Source organism: Lepisosteus platostomus, chromosome 3 (genome assembly GCF_059453375.1).
Source record: "Lepisosteus platostomus isolate fLepPlt1 chromosome 3, fLepPlt1.hap1, whole genome shotgun sequence".
NCBI lineage: Eukaryota > Metazoa > Chordata > Actinopteri > Semionotiformes > Lepisosteidae > Lepisosteus > Lepisosteus platostomus.
The window spans coordinates 69,559,668-69,577,957 of NC_142613.1; the positions used below are offsets into that span (position 1 = coordinate 69,559,668).

Genomic DNA, 18,290 nt, shown 5'->3' on the forward strand with positions numbered 1-18,290 from the left:
GTTTTATTTTTGTTTAAATGTGCACTTGAGGATTATTATGTGGCAATTTGAGTGATGTGCTTTTTTTCTAAGTGATGTGGTTAGTATAGCCCAATCAAATTAAATGAAAAAAGCATGTGCAACTTTTTTTTTCCTCCTCTCGTGGTTAAGCCTTTGTTTTGCACGCAGCGAATGCCGAGTGCAGTCTGCAGCAGACGAGAGCTAATGCAGGCAATCTGTAGCAGCTGTCAGAAAGGAAGGGCAGCTGCGCTCCAGTCCAAAGGGCTCCTGCAGTAAGGTGTTTCGCCCGATCACGAGCACTAGAGGAGAACTCCACCTTCTTTCTTCTGTCCACACTTTTCCTTGAACAGTCCAGGTCTGTTTGAAAGATTCTGCTCAATAGATGAACACCAAGGCAGATGTAAGGTGAATCCCGTAATTCATTTTAATGCTATGACAGAGATACACTGCAGAGATAGGAGGAGGTAGGCTGCATCAAGTCATATGCCTTCATGAAAGAACATGGTATGAGTCAGTCTTGTTTCCTCCTCCAGTTTACTCACAGGACAAAAGGATGAGAAGCCAAGCTCTGTCATTTTAAAAGTATGCTGTTCTCATTGCTTGTTTGCAATGAGCCAGCAGTGCTCTGGAACCAATTGAGAGGCTTTAACAGGAACTGTAAACTTGGTAAAAAGCGAACCTGTTGCAGCTTCCACTGGAGCGACTCCCTGCGCTAAGTGAATCTATCCAGGACACGAGCTTGACCAACGCTAGAGTACAGAACCCATTCTCCGCAGAGTATTGCCTTTTCAGATCCTGAAAACGTTTTCATTCAATTTTAAATAGATTTTGTGATGTTTCTGGCACTTACGTTTATTACATTTATTTCAAAGGGGTGGGATCATGTCAATCGTGATCATGATCATGTTGGTACTGAAGATTATGTATGTGCTTGGAAGGTAAACAGACTTGAGAGAGTCAGGTTTGTAATGAGAAACTGACCAGAGTGTTAGATGTCTGGTTATATTCTTGATTGTTTTGCCTCCCCAAAGGTGAATTATTAATGTGCTTTTGTTTCCGAGCGAATCATAAATGCATGTGCATGCCTAATGACTTTAATACTGTGCTGTCCACTGTGTCTCTAAGACAGGAGTGGCTTACGCTCAAGTAGGTCACCATCCCTGCTTTAGCTCTGAGTATTTGTGTGGTGACATTGCGCAGGCTAGGAACTGAAAAAAGACAACACTGGATGTGGAATATTTAATTATATCTCAATTATTCAAAAAGATTTCTCTTCACTGCCTTTAGAAGATAAGTCCCTCAGTCCCAGAAGTATTTGCCATTATTTTACCTCTGAAGACAGTTTGGCTCACAGGCATTATTTTGATAAGTTGAAGAACATTGAAAGCAACATTGCTGATGATTTGTTTTGTCTTAACAAATGTTATATATGCTGGTTAGGTGCAGAATTAGCAGAATATTTAGATTGAAGTGAAAAGGCCTACTTCTTGTGAATTGTTAGAAAAGCACAATAAAAATGTTCTAATACAAGCAACATCTGCATTTGAAATCGGTAAGGGAAGATTTATTAGACAGGCAACCTTCCTGCTGCTTGAGCCAAATAATAAGTCCAAAATATAATTCTTTACTTGACTGTAAATTTACAGTGGAGCTGTGAACTGCTACAATATTATTTGGTTAACTACAGTATAACCCCTGTGAGGCACTTCACAGAAACCAACAGCCTAAAATCCCTCTAATTTGAAAATAAATAACTGAATAAAGAAAGAAAAATCAAAGATTTCAGATTTCTAGATCCTCATGTGAGAAGTTAAAATCTTTCTGCTTCTAACAACAATAATTAAACTAATAGGGCGGAGCGGTGGCTCTGTGGCTCAGGATCTGTGCCTGTGGCTGGAAGGTTGCCGGTTCAAATCCCATGGCCGGCAGAGGAATCCTACTCCGTTGGGCCCCTGAGCAAGGCCCTTAACCCCAACTGCTCCAGGGGTGCCGTACAATGGCTGACCCTGTGCTCTGACCCCAACCTTCTCTCCCTGTCTGTGTGTCTCAAGGATAGAAAGTTGGGGTATGCGAAAAAGACAAATTCCTAATGCAAGAAATTGTATAGGGCTAATAAAAGTATAATTGAATTTAATCATAATGTTGGAAACTTGAAACTTGGCAAATATGCATTGTTTTAATTGTCAATGTATTTCTTATCTGAAAAGGAACACCGATGCTACTGTTAGTTTCTTTCAGCTTTGTTAAAGAGAAGATTGGCTTCAATATTTAATTTAAAGAATATATCTACATACCAGTGTGAACTATCTCTTTTAGATCACACCTCTTTACTAAATAATTTAATAGTACGTATAGATGTATGAATGTGTTTTCTATTGCTTAAAAAGAGTTTTTCTTCAGTACATTTCTGAGAACTTTTGTGTTGGTAATGATCAGGCTTGTAAGCCTACCAGCAGCCTGTGTGAAATGTAAACCATATGAATGGTATGATTGTGCAGATGTGCTGTGCAGTTGGCTTCTTGAAGCCTTATGTTCCAGCTGTGATGTGTTTAGCTTGGCTCTTTGCTACAAATGGGAGCAAATAGTTTTAATATGTAATGCACTGTAGGAGTAAAGCTCACTTCTTCAACACAGGCCACTGGAGAAAAGCGTATGTGCTTTATGACAATCCTGGCTGAGATTTCCATATTATATTCCTACAAATTGTCACACCGTACCAAAGGAAAATTCTTTATTGATAGGAGGGCTTATGATAAGTTGTGTTTATAAGTTGTTTACAAGGATATAGGATCAGCTTCACCGCTGAATGTCATGTGCAGTATTAGTGCAAACACAGATCTGAATCGGTTCCCTATTTTACAGCATGAGTAAAAATAATCATAGATGAATCATGCATCCCATGTTAGCTCTCAGAATTAAACATGCAAGTCAACTATTGACTGTATACCTTAGCTGTTGTTGTGGCTATATTGAGATTAATGATGTGCGGGATGTGTTTAATGTTTTGTGCTATATACATCACATACGAAGGTAAAGTATCACAGGAACTGACCCAGGTGGATGGAGAGGTTTTCTCTGAAATACAGTTACGTGCAATTGCTGTTGACCTTTCAAAATTCTAATAAACCTTGTATTCGAATATCACCTCACCCACTCTTGACTATAAATACTTACCTAATTAATGCAAACTAGCACAAGTCCAATTTCAATATGTCTTCTTAATGAGTCTTACACTTATGTGGGTAGCTACTGTGACAGCTCAGAGGTCTTTAATCGGCAGCACAAACCGACAAACCTTGCTGTAATGTAGGCTGACGGATAAAAATGCAGCACTTAATTTTAAAAGAACAATTCTCTTATAATTACATATAACATGTAACATAATATGTTATTGTTGAGTTTGTTCTTCCAGCTGCCCTATAGGTCATTGTGGTTGTCAAGATTGAGACTGAACATGAAGTAGCACAATTCTCTCCCAAGCTTTTTTCCATGCACATGACACGTTTTTCTCTGGTGACCCTGAAATGTGTTTACAGCCTTTGACTATTAGTAACTCTCTATTCTTGGCAGTCTCTCGAACAATGTTTTAGTTTGATTTCTTTCCCATAGAACACTAGCTCTACTTATTTACACTTAAGACGCGTGGAAATTATCATTTGTATCAAACAAATTCTCTCCGCTGTCCGAAAATGCCAAAATCATTTTGGTAGCAGGTGCATCATCATTTTATTGAACAGAAATGCAACAGATAAATTCAGTATGCAGATTAACACATGTTCAACATGGCGGTTCCCCGGGGGCTCAGGTGGTGGAGTCACAGATTAGTGGGGCTTGTGGCCACTACTGGAATCAATACAAGCTGGGCAGCAGGTTGCCCAAGCTGTCCTGTTGGATTCTGGCTCATTCCTCTTGTAAGACAGGGGATTGTTCCTGTTCACTGGTGTGGATCGACCCACAAATATTCGATGGGAATCAAGTATGGTGAACGCCATCATACATCAACGGCATAGCTGCCACATTCACAACTGGGAAGAAAGCTGTTGTAGCAAGCGCAGCATGAGGACTTCCATTGTGCTGCTGGAGTGTTGTCACATCGGGAAGGGCAGCAAGAGAGGTCCCAGGACTCGATCTGTGTGACGCCATGCAGTCTGGGTGACGACGTCTTTTTTTAATGTTGTTTAAACTTCGTCTGACTTGGTAAACTGTGGTGCTGAACAGAGACGATTGGGAAGGGGAGGTGGCGCAGACCGATGTTGCCGTGGAGATCTAGAGGTATTTTCTGGTTTGTTGTTGGGTGTTTTTGATCACTTGCGTCCCTCGAGTTGTTTACAAGATCTGTGACCTCTAGCACAGTCCTGTCATTCCCAGGGGCTGTCTCAAGTCCTCAGTGCTGTAAACACTGAAAGTTGTGTCTTGAGGTCGCTCCTCTTGGTTAGATTACAATCTAATACAGCTCGGTCCTGCTTCCTGTAAAGCTTTATTGAGCTCTTCATTCAAGTGACGAATAGCAGAAGTGTAATAGAACATTCCTTGGCTGTTTACCTTTTAGCATCTTGGAATACCGTCGATTCTTCTTACTACATTACATGTACATGTGATGCATCTCTAAAATCATTCTGTCTCATAAATGACCTGTCTGACCACTATATTTGCTGTAATGTCAGGCAGAAGATGACACTGGATTATTTCTAATACCAGTTTCTAGAAATATTCTTATAAAAAGGTTTTCTTATTGCTCGAGTTTGGAGTTAATATTAGGAACTATCATGTCTTACTACACACTTATTTACAGGTTTTAATAATTTAAATGTAACTGTGAAAATCTTACTTAATTTTCTACATAATTTTCTGAAGTAATATTTCATTACAGTTCTGGCATTTTGATTGCATCACTGAAAATGCTTTAGTTTTGCATTTATAGAGTGCACCATCTGCACAGTGCATGCATCACCTATGAGAGTATGGTTATTACAGTTTTAACACACACAAAGTATTAAAAAATAACAAATGTACCAATTAAATTAATTAGGAAGTGTAGATAAATTGGTTACCTTACAGGTAATGTGCCTTTTGAGATCTGTAGACTTCTGTTATCAACAGTGCAAAAACCTTTCAGTTTTGTTATTAAATCCAATATAGTTTATCAGTTCAGTTTTCTCATTTTCCTTCTGATTTGCCCGAGTTACTTTTTGTGTGTTGCTTACAGCACATGATGGGTTTTAAATACTCATATTGCCTGTTTCCCTGAAATGATTGTCTTCTCTGAAATGTCAGACAGATCTGGGCCAACCTTACTGAAAACATTACAACTGACAGACCTGTGAAACAGGCTGTTGGCATCACAACGAGGTATGGACAGAAATCAGTCCCACCTGAATGTGCTTAAATCGCAGTATTTAAGACCTGCCCTGGTCTTGGTATTTTTTTCTGTGAGCTTCCTTTTTCTACCGAGATTGTGTTTTTGAACTTTTGCTTTTGAATTACGTTCTAGCTGTTTTTTTGTGCTTTCTCTGGCTTTTGAACTTTGCTTCTTCCTCGGTTGTCTGGTTTTTTGGATACTCCTTCAGCACCTTGATTTCAGAGATTTTGTGAATTTGCCCCTTGCCTGTACCTTGGCCTGCGTTTCTCTGCTGGTTCGCTCAACTCTTCAGCTCTTCACTTGCCATTGGATCTCGTCTTCCAATTTCAGACAGCTGCTTGTACAACATATGACAAAGCATCAGTAATCTAGATAACAACACGAGGAATAACATAGTGTATTAAAATAAAGCTAAGGTGAAAGGCTAGAAACAAGAGGATCCCAACTGGCCAATCTAGCTTATTTGTTACTGGCGGCCAAGTGATCTGAGGATCACATCTAGCTGGTTCTTGAAGGCATCAAGGGTATCAGCATCAACAACATGGCTGGGCAGCTTTTTCCAGACTTCCACAGCCCTTTTGGTTTTAAACATGCCTCCTGTTCTCATTATAAAATACATTTCTCGGTAGTTTCTAATTGTGATTTCTACTATTAAAAGATTGATTTTTGTTACTATGTTATAAGACCTGTTCTTCTTGTTAGAGGTCAAGTATTTGAATGCAATTTTTATTTTTTTTATATAGAAGTTATAGACTCCTTGAATATATAATTATTTAAATTTCCTGTGTCTTATTGATAAGTTGTTCATTGTACAGGAATTGTGAACAAATGTATCTGTTTTCCTACACAAAGGAATTAATCACCACTTTAAATGACTGATTGACATGTTCAAGTCTTTCTCTTAAAGTTAATTTGAAATACAATACTTTTCCAAATTGTTGGGTTTAAAATAGAACTACATGCCATACTATTAATCCAAAATTAAAATGGAAATAGCCACTAGTGCTAAGTGCTAATACACATTTTGATTCAGAAAGCACGAATGAACGGAGGAGCGGCACAGTGCAAGGAGTGTGCAGGTACACAAAATTATTCTAGATAAATCAAGGGTCTCAATTTATATTGGGCAAACAAAAAACACATTAAAGTGCATAGCACTAGGAGCGTGCTGCACACCTCCAGGCTCAGATATGAATTGCAGTTTAGTCTTCAATAATGAAACTGGGATGCTTGTGTAAAGAAAGAAGTGGTTCCCATTTGCGATTGTAATTTTCACGTAGGTTTCGAAAACCCAAAAGGAACGTCAACAGCGTAAATTGAATTGGTAGCTACAGCTAATGACTACTTTTGTTCTCAGGTTGTCAGTACACCTGCCAGACGGTATGCTGATATTGATTTAGTCTTTTCGAAGAATCTAGACAGTGTGAGGAGCATGAGGTGAGAGAACCGTTAGGGAGCTGATAATATGGTTTGCTTTGAGGTGTTCACTGAGGCTGTACAGGCCCTCCAAAACAAAGGGTTGCAATTTCAGGAAAGCAAGGAAGGGAGATGAGCTTAAGAGAACTAGAATAGACAGGATGGATATGTAATCAGTACGGAATGAATGGCAACACGTTAAAAGATATTCTGCTTGAAGCACAAAATGTATTAATTCCATGAATAGGTAAATGAAAGTCAAGAAAGCAATGACCTACATGATCAAATATATCAATTAATAAGAATATATAGAAGAATAAAGCAATTCAAAGAATGATTGAAACACTTCTTATTAAAACTTATTTCTTAAATTATTAAGAAAGGTTGACAGAGATGGAAAGGAACATTGCAGTGGATGATAAATTAAAAGTTTTTTTTTTAAGAATTGCAAAGTGTAGTTGAGATTTGATGTGAGTTTTTTTTTCTCACTCTCCCATAAAGCCCAGATTTGTGAAGCACCCAGGCCATTGCCATACACAAGCTTCTCCCATCTCAGCCATGGAAGACTGGAATTGCTTTAGAGTTGTCACAAGCCTCTTGGTGACCTCCCTGACAAGTTCTTTTCTCACCTGGAAACTCAGTTCTTCAGGACACTCCGTTCTTCACAGTTTCACAGTTGTCCCATATTTTGGACTTTACTCTGTTTTAGGTATATGTAACGACCTGGAAATTGTTGCATACCTTCCCTCTGTGTGGTGCTTTTCAATAGCCCTGTCCCAGATTGACTTTGAAAGTTATTTTTATCTTCCTGATGTAGTTTTTTGTACTAATCAACTGGGACCTTCCAGAGACAGGTATATTTATCCTGAACACACGTGTAACACCCTAATTGCTCACAGGTGGGCTCCATTCAACAAATGTGTGTGACTTCTAAAAACATTTGGTTGCACTAAGGCCTATTTAGATGTGCCTTAGTAAAAGTGGTCAATACTTATGCAATCACTTATTTTCTGTTTTATGTTTAGACAGAAGATCTGTAGTATGTTTTCAGTTTGACATTATAGAATGTTTTGTGTCGATTAATTGCAAAAAATCCCAAATAATACATTGTGATTCTATATTGTAACACGGTTAACCGTGAAAATGTCCAAGGGGGTGAATACTTTTCATAGCCACTGTATATTGACTAATATTGGCACAGAAGAGGTGTAAGTGTTACAACTTAAGATAAATCTCTGGTATCCATAAGGAAACTTCCAGTAAGCAGACCGATAATACTAATGCAGAAAAAATCCTTAGATTAAGAAGTTACTAATTCCCAAACAAGTTAGACAGGCCAAATAGCCTTCTCTCATTTTTAACTTGACTTATTCCATTACACATCCCTAAAACAGCTTATTTGATTGTCACGTGGCTTTGAGGCCACAACGCAGAGCCCTCTTGCTGTAGACACAAGAATGTCCCTGGATCTGAGCTCGGGCCTGGCTTGGCAGTGAATTGCACAGCAGTGGCCTTGATCTTCAGTTCCTCCCTTCCCTGGCAGTCTGGCACTCGGAGATCGTGGCGATAGACTGTAACTGCTTCAGGCGCAGAATCGTACAGTATAGGCTTCCTGCTTCAGGAGGGATGGACTGCTGCAGTAGTTACAGGCATTTTTGTTTTTACTAGGTCCTACAGTATGCCACTGTAGTGCTTACAGTCATAACCCCTGGACTCCAGTACTAAATATGCTCAGTTCACTGCAGCACCCCAGTCTGGTGACCTTAATAGCTTATATTGTAAAATGGCAGAATAGCAGTGGCTTTGAGTTTGTAACGGTTTGGCATGCCACAGTACAACCTCATCAACCTCATGGCGTATCGGGACAAACACCTCCGTAGGTAGAGGGGTCTCTCTTCTTTCTCCGTATCTTTCAGTCATCTACAGGAGCATACATCTCTGTCTTGTTTGTCTCTACGTGTCACCACATGGCAAGAGATTGTTAAAAAAAATGGTTATTTTAACATTCAACACAAAGTGCAAAAAGTATTGAAGCCAACAGCAATCGAATTAATTTTTTTTTATTAGAAGTACATTTATTTTATATTGACATCCTGTAGGGTTTGTTAAAACAAGTAAAATCCATGTCTGCATTCAGAACGTCCTGCATGTTTATGGGTTGAGATAATGGACTTCTGACAGTATGCCGATTTTTACATTTTGAACGTGTTTGAAAATTGATGCTTAACTATTAGCAACAATGGCAGAGCTTCATCTGGTTCCCTTAAACACAATATACACTAAAAGTTTAAAATAACCTCCAACTTTATCTACTATATTAAATGACAAGCCGAATTATACAGTGCAAATTGTGTATGTTTGGTAGACAAAAGTATTTAAATATGACAGCTGATGACATCAGTAGTACAAAATATATTGGCAATGAATGTGTCAGGCTGCTTCATTGCATTCGATTACAATGAATACATATGAATGTGAAAATTACATAGTGCTTGGCTCAGATACTTAATTTTTCAGTGGGATCAGCAACTTGTAGTTCTTTGATGTAACTTAAACAGGATTTGCCAGATCAATGACAGATTATTCAGTTTAAGAAAAGATTAGGACCACAAAGCTCTTTTCTGCTGCCTTTCCAACTTAATGAACGGATCCCAGGAGATAGGTATATGTTATGCCTTTGGTATGTGTGGAGCATGCTGTATTGTTTTTGTGTGTCATATGATTAATGGCTAACATTGGGCTGAAATGGAATGTTGTTTCACATAATCAAGATAAAGATAAACTTAAATGCTGTAATTTGTCCATTAAAAGGATATTGCAGCTTTAATGTGGTTGCCATTTTGGAATTTACAGCTGTTAAATACAACAGCAGAGCTACTACAGCTCATGTTTGGATACCTCTGAAAAAGGAGGAACTTTGCCCTCGGCTTCTCTGCAGTTTCTGGTTAGACGTATTCAGTGAATAACAAATAAACAGTGCAATATGAAAATACCATAATCTTGGCCTCACTGTGCAGTCTGGCTGCCTGTACTGTGTTGTAAAGTTATTCTGTACACTGAATGGAAATACATGTAGTGTGTGAACAGGAGATGTTTGATCGGCTTTGGAACCGTGAATATGTCTGCATTTTATTCATGTCGTATACTCTTAAGAGTGATATACACAGAAGTGAGCTTTTGAATGACGTCTCATTTGGACAGGATGTTTTCCAGATGGCATTACGTAAGTCATATAACATAAATTATAAGCAGCAAGATAATGATTGATCTTTTTTCCCTTCTACTATATTTTGCTAAAAGATTACATTTTTGTTTCATGCTTTTTCGACAAGGATTGACTGATTTGATTAAGCACCATTACATTTCACTCTCTGTGCTGCCAAATATTCTTGATTCTCATCAGTGCTACATCACAGCTCTCTTGTTACTGTATAGTTTGTTTAAATGCACTTCTCTTGTGGGATTTGTAAAAGTACCCTCAAGGTGTGAAATGCTGAGGTGAAGAATTTTTAAAATGATCGTACACTTAGCATAACGGAGGATGGGAGTCTGCTGCTTTGGAAATTTGCAAGTGCTCCATATCAGACAGAACAGTAAAGCAGCCAGTTAAAATGGCAAGTTCAATTTGCATTACATAGATAAAAATCTATGTAAAAAATAAGATGTTTTGAGGATATAGTAAGGAATTATCTTGTAAATACTGCTTTTTATGTCAATTGATGAAAGTTTGCATTGGTTAGTTACAGATCCAGCTTTCAAGTTAGACAACCTTAAAAATAAATGCAATTTTTAGAGCGAATTTTTTTTTAAAGATATGCACTGTGGCGTAAATGCCATCAACGTGCCCTCTTTTCCAGTAGCGTTTTTTTGTGCAGGAATTGTTGTACATACAGTACCATTAAAATGAAGAAATGAAGACAGAAAATCAGCTCTCAGCTGGGATTTGAACCCATGAGCCTCTAATCCAGGCCCCAGAACCCTAACCACTACTCCATGCCCCTTTACATAGTTACATATATTAGTGCCAATAACCTTTGATTTCAGTATCACCTATTGGGCTTCAATGTCAATGTGCCTAACTTGTATTAAGCAAACTATCAAAACAGTATATTTCTTTCGTTATAACAGGCCATTTTTGGGCCTCTGTTTTCATAGTTTAGTGGGATAACCAGTGATTTTTCTCTGTCAGACTTCATGCATTCACTTGTGAAGAGATCAACTATATTGTTCAAATCAAGAATACCTGAATTCAGAGTGAACCATTTGTTATTTATGCTTCTGTACATATTTATTTGCATAGTGGAGTCCCTTATACAGGGCAACGCACAGCTGCATACAGTCAGCCCATTTAGTGGATAATCAATAAATAAGTAAACTGGCGGAAGGGGTAAAATGTGCAGTTCAGTTCCACTCGCCAGTAGCCTCATCCCCGGAAAGCTCACCTGAGTGGAATGAGATTAGGCTGTGGATCTCACTCCAGACACTGTGTCTGATTCTCCCTGAAACCCGCGCAGTCCCTGATGTGCGGAGCATTTTCGGGCTGAAGAAAATCAAATACCTCCAAGCAGCTGACATTTCAATCTGGAATGACTTTTGACAGTCAGGGGTTATTTTCAATTTTTTATTTCTCTCCCACGCTCTGTCAAATGCCACATAGATTTTTTTTTTCTGTCTGCCTTTTTTTTTCCCCATTTCTTTTACGTTCTCTAACAAATCATTGGTTTGAAACTATTTCCAAAAGAAAACTGTTCCTCAGAAATAAGTAAGTTGCTGACGTTTTCAAAATGTAACAGCCATCAAAGCAGAGGAGCTCAAAAGCCCCCCCAGAAAAGACCCGCACGTTAACGGGGCTTGTTAAATTTGATACGTGGCGAAATCCAGTGTCTGTTGCAGAAGTCAGAACCCTGGGATCCTGTTCTACTGAAAGATTAACAAGTACTGTACTGTGCTCTTTGTTTTTTGGTTGCGGATTACACTTCTTTTTTCAGCAATCTAAACTTCAGCAACAGGGAGCCTTTTCCTTGTCTGGTGTGTTATCTCTTTGTTCCAAACCTGACCTTCTCAACATGCCTTTTGCTTATCTAACTGACATGAAAGTAAGGACACCGCTAACAGTGAGGTTATTGTGTGTCTGTTTTCCCCTGCAGCCTGTAGTGTCTTGAATGTTCCCAGTGCAGTAGAAGGGCCCACTGGGCCACAATGGATTACTTACCCAGTAGGATATGGTTATTCATCTGCTATGGATAATGGCATGCAAGCTGCAGAGATTAGAGATATAACCAAGCTGTTTTGACAAAGTTATATAAGCTTGAAACAGACTGAGCCTTTCATATTTCTTCCACATTAGAGATAAAGCAAGCTTTCATACAGGGGCTTATTGATGTTTGCATCAGTGAGGCTGTTTTCTTCCTCGGCTTTGTGATCTTTTGTAAAATTGCCTTGTGCACTGGAAAATTTGGGAGTCCAAAGGAGGCAAAAAATAATTACTCAAACGTAAAAATGTAAAATGTCATAAAATGCTGGTGAGGAAGTGTGTCCTTAATTAGCTTTTTTTCATGGTACCTGAGTGTGGCTATATCATTTTAAGAAAATGCTAATAAAATATCCATGAATTGTCATATCATAAAATCGTGACTTTGGACACCCTTTCCTCAACTAGAGAGCTCGCACATCCATGACAAATCCATCAGATATGACAGTGCGAATGTCATTAATAATCTATAGTAAAAGGTACTGCAGAATCAAAGCTGGAAGTACAGACTTTATATTTTCAGCATGATGCATATTTTTCATGTTCATTGTTAGATCTTATTTTCTCTTACAGTACATTGTTTATCACTGAAAAAGTATTCTTAAACCTTATTTTTTAAATTATGTACTGCTGTATTCACACAATTAAAGTTCCTGTTAAAAATGTTGCCACTCACTCTTAAAAAAACAGGAGTCTCTACTTTCTGTTGTTGTTGTTGTTCACCAGCTTCCAGCAGAGGGTCAGTGAATTGCTCTTTGTGTCAGTCCTCTGTTTTGCTCTGGTCCAGTTTTCAGTCCTCAGGCATGCCATCTCTGTACAGGAGGGGCATTGTGAATTTGCAGGTGCAGTCGTTAGCAGAATTTGCTTTTAAATGCATTTTTACACTGCCAGTTTTCTGTGCCCGAGGGCATCATTTGGCCAAGTGTTATTGCTCGTATTGTTTTGTACTTATTGTACACAGGGCCTAGGGGAGAACAGCTGTGCTTGATGAGCTTTCCAGCTACATGAGCTGGCAGACTGATACAAACATGTCAAAATCCTAAACTAGCCTCTCTTTAATCAATCCCAATGGGATGTGTATACAGTGCTGTAGACACCATAAATGTATTTTTTCCCCTTTTTTATTACCTTTTAATTATCAACTTTTAATACTCCAGTTCAATCGGCAAACTTTAGCCTCTAATGCTTCAGTCTGGCAGCCTTTAAAGGATTTCGGAAAATCTTGTGGAGTGAATGGGGGAAGACTGAAATAAAGAAAGGCTCTGCTGTGCTCCACAGAAGTGGAATTTACTTTCCTGGCAGACTGAAATGATAATTTCCTCTCTGAAAGGAAGTGTAGGACCCTTGTTGACAGTATCATATGAGCTACAGTATAATGGCTGAGGAGGGGTTTTCTGTCTATGTAAGGGGTGAGTCCAGAAAATATGAAACTTTATTTAAGCATCTTTGCACCCAATTTGAAGTTGAAAGGGAAATGTAGTCTCTTTGTGAAACTGAAAAGAGAAATAAGTTAGTCTAGTGCAGCTTGGCTGTGTTTTAATATCTACCATTCATGTCACTCGTAACATTAAAACACACGTTCACTGGCTGTAGCGGTGTTTTTTGTTAAGTGTTTGAGAAATGCTGTCCTCTGAGACCTTAAATTTGAACAGATGTCATAATGAAGGATTTTAATCCGAGTCTTCAGTGTTCAGAACGCTGGCCTTGATCTACGCCAAACCTAACAGTGAAACTATCTGGAGGAAATGAATTTAAATTAACTTGGTGCGATTGATGAAATAGTTGCTGATGTTGAGACAAAGCTGTCCAGCCAGTTGATGTGCTGATTTCTTGGGGTTCTTCAAGAAAAACATTCTGTCCTTGTATGTTTTATCACTTTATCTCCAAGCTGTGAAGTGAACAAAGGAATGCAAGAGGTCAGTTTAATCTAGATAATACAGTGAGTTGAACGTAATGGCACCTGCCTAAAATATTAAATTGCTTCGTATCTCTCAAAATATATTGTTAGCCCAGAAATAGTTTAAACACAACCAGCATCCTCTTTTTGTGCTTCTCTTGAAATCCATGAAAATCCTACTGTGACCTAATTTAAATAACATCTTTACATTGCAGGGTGCTTTAAATAGTGTTCTATAATGCAATCAATTTAGATTTTATAGAACGGCTTGCAGGTTGTTTTCTGTTTAGCAGCAGCCAGGGATGTGGAAACTAACACTATGCAGGATATTGTAGTGGCAGTACATCAGTGTCTTTTTACAGTTCCTATTTAAATATGTCCGAAATGATATAATGTCTCTGACAGGAAATCAAATATCAGATGACTAAAACTTCCTTGAGCTTTCAGGAGGAAACATGCCATGAAAGCTTCAAGATTCGGACTCTTGCACCAGTACCATATATGGTGTAGTTCAAAACCCTGGTACTGTACAGTACATACCCTCCATGCGGGGCCAAGACAAATACTGATCTCAGGAGTGTATAAAACATGCTCAAACCTTTCGAAATGCGAAGGTCCAGATGTCATTGCATGAACGGCTGAGGATGATTTTTAATTTTTGTGAGTAGGACAGAATTTAAAAAAGGAAGCTTGTCATGTTTTTGTGTCTCTCGTGCTCACAGACTGTTGTTTTACCATCCACTATCATAACAGCATCTTCCCCAGATACTCCAGCTCCTCCAGCTGGTGATGGACACAAGGACGGTCAAGGATGCTGCTTTTCCTATAGCTGCATGTCCAGATGACATTGCTTGGACAGCTGTCTGAGCTGCGCTCGTGTGTGACATGGCCCACCAAGGGTCAGCACGTGATTGGAACTGTCTCTTCTCAGTGTGAGTGGAGAAGCCCTGATGTGCCTTCGTGAAAGGAAATGACTCAGTATCAACTCTTGTCACATCCTGACAGAGCTATAGAGTGTTTTTTTTTCTTTGTGAGCAGGATGTTTACCATCTTTTACCACAGCAGTAACTTACTTACTTTTAACACTGTCGAACCCTGATTAACAAACAGAATTTTCTGTATTATTAAATGTATTTAGTTATACAACTTGAAGGTTTTTGCAAGAATTCTGTTATTTTTTTACACTTTAATTAGGGAATTGGCCATAAGAATTTAGGATATGCGATTTGGGTCTGTGCAATTTTTTTTTTTAATTGTCAACCATGTGCGGATGTAAGTGTATTTAGAGTTGGGGTTATGGATGTCCATTTCTAATTTCTGTACAACTGCAGTGGGCCAGCTGGAAGTTAAGAGTTCTCTTTAGTTCCAGTCATTTAGGATTTTGGAACTTTCATACGGTTTTGACACTAGGTCTCGTTTCAGAATTTGTAGTCTGTTCTAGTCTAATGCAAAACTCATGTTCCTATTCGGAAATGCACAGTATGGGTGTTAACTTGTAGTAACACCCATAGTATACACGTATTTAACTAAGGGTGACCTTAGTTGATTAAATTCAACTCTGACCTTGCATAATGTGGCCTGCCTAGATTTGTATATCGATTCAGCTGCTAAAGTAAGTTGTGTCTTCTCCACTGGACTTGTGTATAGAGGAGCTGCAGGTGCCTCAAGGCTCTGATGTGTCACCCAGGTGGGGGCTGTGCTTTCAGTAATGGATGAAGACTGCCCCCTCCCATACTGTATGCAAAGCACTTTGGGATCCTTTGCAATGAAAAGTAGAATTGCAAAGTATTATTACTATTATAATAACATGGGAAATATTTTGAAAAGTGCTTTTGAATGTATCTTTATGTACTGTACATAAATGAGAGTAATTCTGATCGTGCTAAACTATGAATGTGGTAGAATTAAAGTGACATTTTTGTTGGATTCGTTATCAGGATGTAATAGTCTTTTTTTTCTCCTGAATTATGTTTTATGTTTTAAGTAAATTTAAAATATTTGTCATTATAGAAATTCAATGGTTTGTGAAAATAAAAACACTGAAAAGATGTGAAAACTTTCAACTTACTGTACATAGTTCTTTTGATTTCCTGCAGGCTTGACTATCGCAGTTTCAGGTTGGTGATCAAGTGAGTTAAAAGATTTTTCTGGGTTCAGTAGTATTTTGGTTCTGGGCAGCACACAGAATTTTTTCTGATGTTATCTGTAAACCTCAGGAAAGAGTTAATGTGAGGATGAGTCATTATATGTTTAATAAAACAGATGTTTAGCCCTCAGGATGAATATAATATTCAGTCCTAATTATTTTTCCAAACATATTCAATTGTCTTCACCCTAGTATTTCATAGTTTTTCATCTTGTTAATCTTACGAACATGAAAAAAGGCCAATTTCCAATAAGATCCCTGAAATGAAAAGTGCAGATATCAGGAACATGTGTCAAGTTTCAAGAAATAAATGCATTATACTTGGCTCAAAAGCAATATCTCACGAGCAAAATAACCCAAGTTTTCCCCTTTGTTTCAAAAGCATAATAATTTCTTGACTTTTACTACATAATTCCTGGGTGGTCAGTAAGTATACTGCATAGATTAAGTTCAGACCATACAATGTACCCATTGGAGAAAATCGAATGTATTCTAACTGGGTTTACAATAATTGTAATTGTTTAGCAATTGTTTAGCACCATTCATCAAGTTTATATATTTTAAAGCAATATTATGATTAATAATGACAATTAGTCTTTCTCATGATTTCTTAAAAAAGCTAAAGTGGCCAGTGAGATTTGAGGGTCCTGTCATTATAAGGTCCTGTACAAAACAAACTTTTTCACTTCACCACAAAACTCTTACAGCTGTAATGCACTTAACAAGTGAGTTCACTTTTATTTATCAAGCACATTTCCAAACCTAAGGTCGCTGTACATAGCAATAAAGAGAAAGACAAAAACAATTAAAGTACAATAAAAGTCTTTATTCTTTAAAAATTAAACAATACAATTAAACAAGAACGTGCAGAGGAGAATACAGGGCAATCAGATATAGGCCCTAGTAAAAAGATGAGATTTGAATTTGGATTTCAGGAGAGTCAAAGAATTAATATTAAATACATGTATTATAATATGCAATTATTATGCTATACTTGCACTTACATGTATTCAGAATCTTAAAAGACAGACAAAGTCAGCAGTGTGGCGCAAACCAGACGGTTCAGGTGAAAACTGTGGTAGTGCATTTAAAATCAAGACAGGAGGCACCTCTTTATCCATAGAGTTGCAGGAGTCTGGAACAAGCTTTACAGCCGTTTTGTTGAGGCTGATACCCTGACGTCTTTCAAGAAACGTAACTTCTAACAACCAAACACTGACCCAGCTATGTGGATCAGAAAACACTGTAAAAGATGCCAAATAAATACTAGAAGATGTAGAAAAGTGCAAGAAGTTACATGGGAGTATCAACATCAAACTATAATTGTAATATGGGAAAGTCAGCTTGAAGAGCCTACTTATGAGAAAGACGTAGTTGTTTACGTAGACACATCAATTTTCTTCTTCTAGACAATGTGGGGAAGCAATAAATCTTCTAGATGTGGTAGGGAAGCAATAAAAAGACAAACAGTGTTGGGATAGCTACACGTGTGGAATTTACATAAAGGGATGATGGGTTAGAATTGTATAACACACTCATTTAGAATATTGTGCATAATTTAGGTCATCATGTTACAAAAATGATATTGCTCTGGAATCCTTTCAGAGAAGAGTGACTACAGACATTCCTAGGCTCAAAGGAATGTCCTGTACCGACCTGATAAAGAACAGCTTTCTAGTTTTTCAACTTGTTTGATAGATCAATAAGTTATGTCTTCAGGTATTGAATGCATAGCATTTCCCAAGTGCAAATGATGCAATATTTTGTTTTTTGTTTTTTGCACATAAATGCTTGCTTTCAAAAATCAAAGAAGAAAGCACACCCAAAGGTGCTGAGGTGCTGTCTGGTGAGACATGAGCGGAATGTACAGTACACTCTGTCCAGTACATTTTTTTTTTATTCAATTCCTTCGTTGTGTTGGCATACAGCAGCCTTCTTTGGGGCTTACTTTTACAACAAATAATTCCATTCGATCAAAGTGATTATTGACATTGGGCCATTTCATTGTCTGTGTGAATGGCACTGTTCTGTGTCATGTGATTTGCTGTACACTGCCGTTGTCATGGCACATCCGATCCACCCATGTCATAGCATTATTTGGTTGGTGTTGTGGTTATACCGCGTTGGTGGTATAGTGGTGTGCATAGCTGCCTTCCAAGCAGTTGACCCGGGTTCGGTTCCCGGCCAATGCATTGCCGAATGTTTGGGCGAAGCGGTGGCT

General features: G+C 38.2%; 1 protein-coding gene and 1 non-coding gene across 3 annotated transcripts in view; both read left to right on the forward strand.

Moving 5' to 3' along the window:
• prkd3 (protein kinase D3) overlaps positions 1 to 18,290 on the forward strand; it is a 104,409-nt gene that overhangs the window by 35,844 nt on the left and 50,275 nt on the right. The window lies entirely within an intron of this gene.
• Positions 18,190 to 18,261, forward strand: trnag-ucc (transfer RNA glycine (anticodon UCC)). Its single transcript has one exon. It is a non-coding gene; the product is annotated as a tRNA-Gly (tRNA).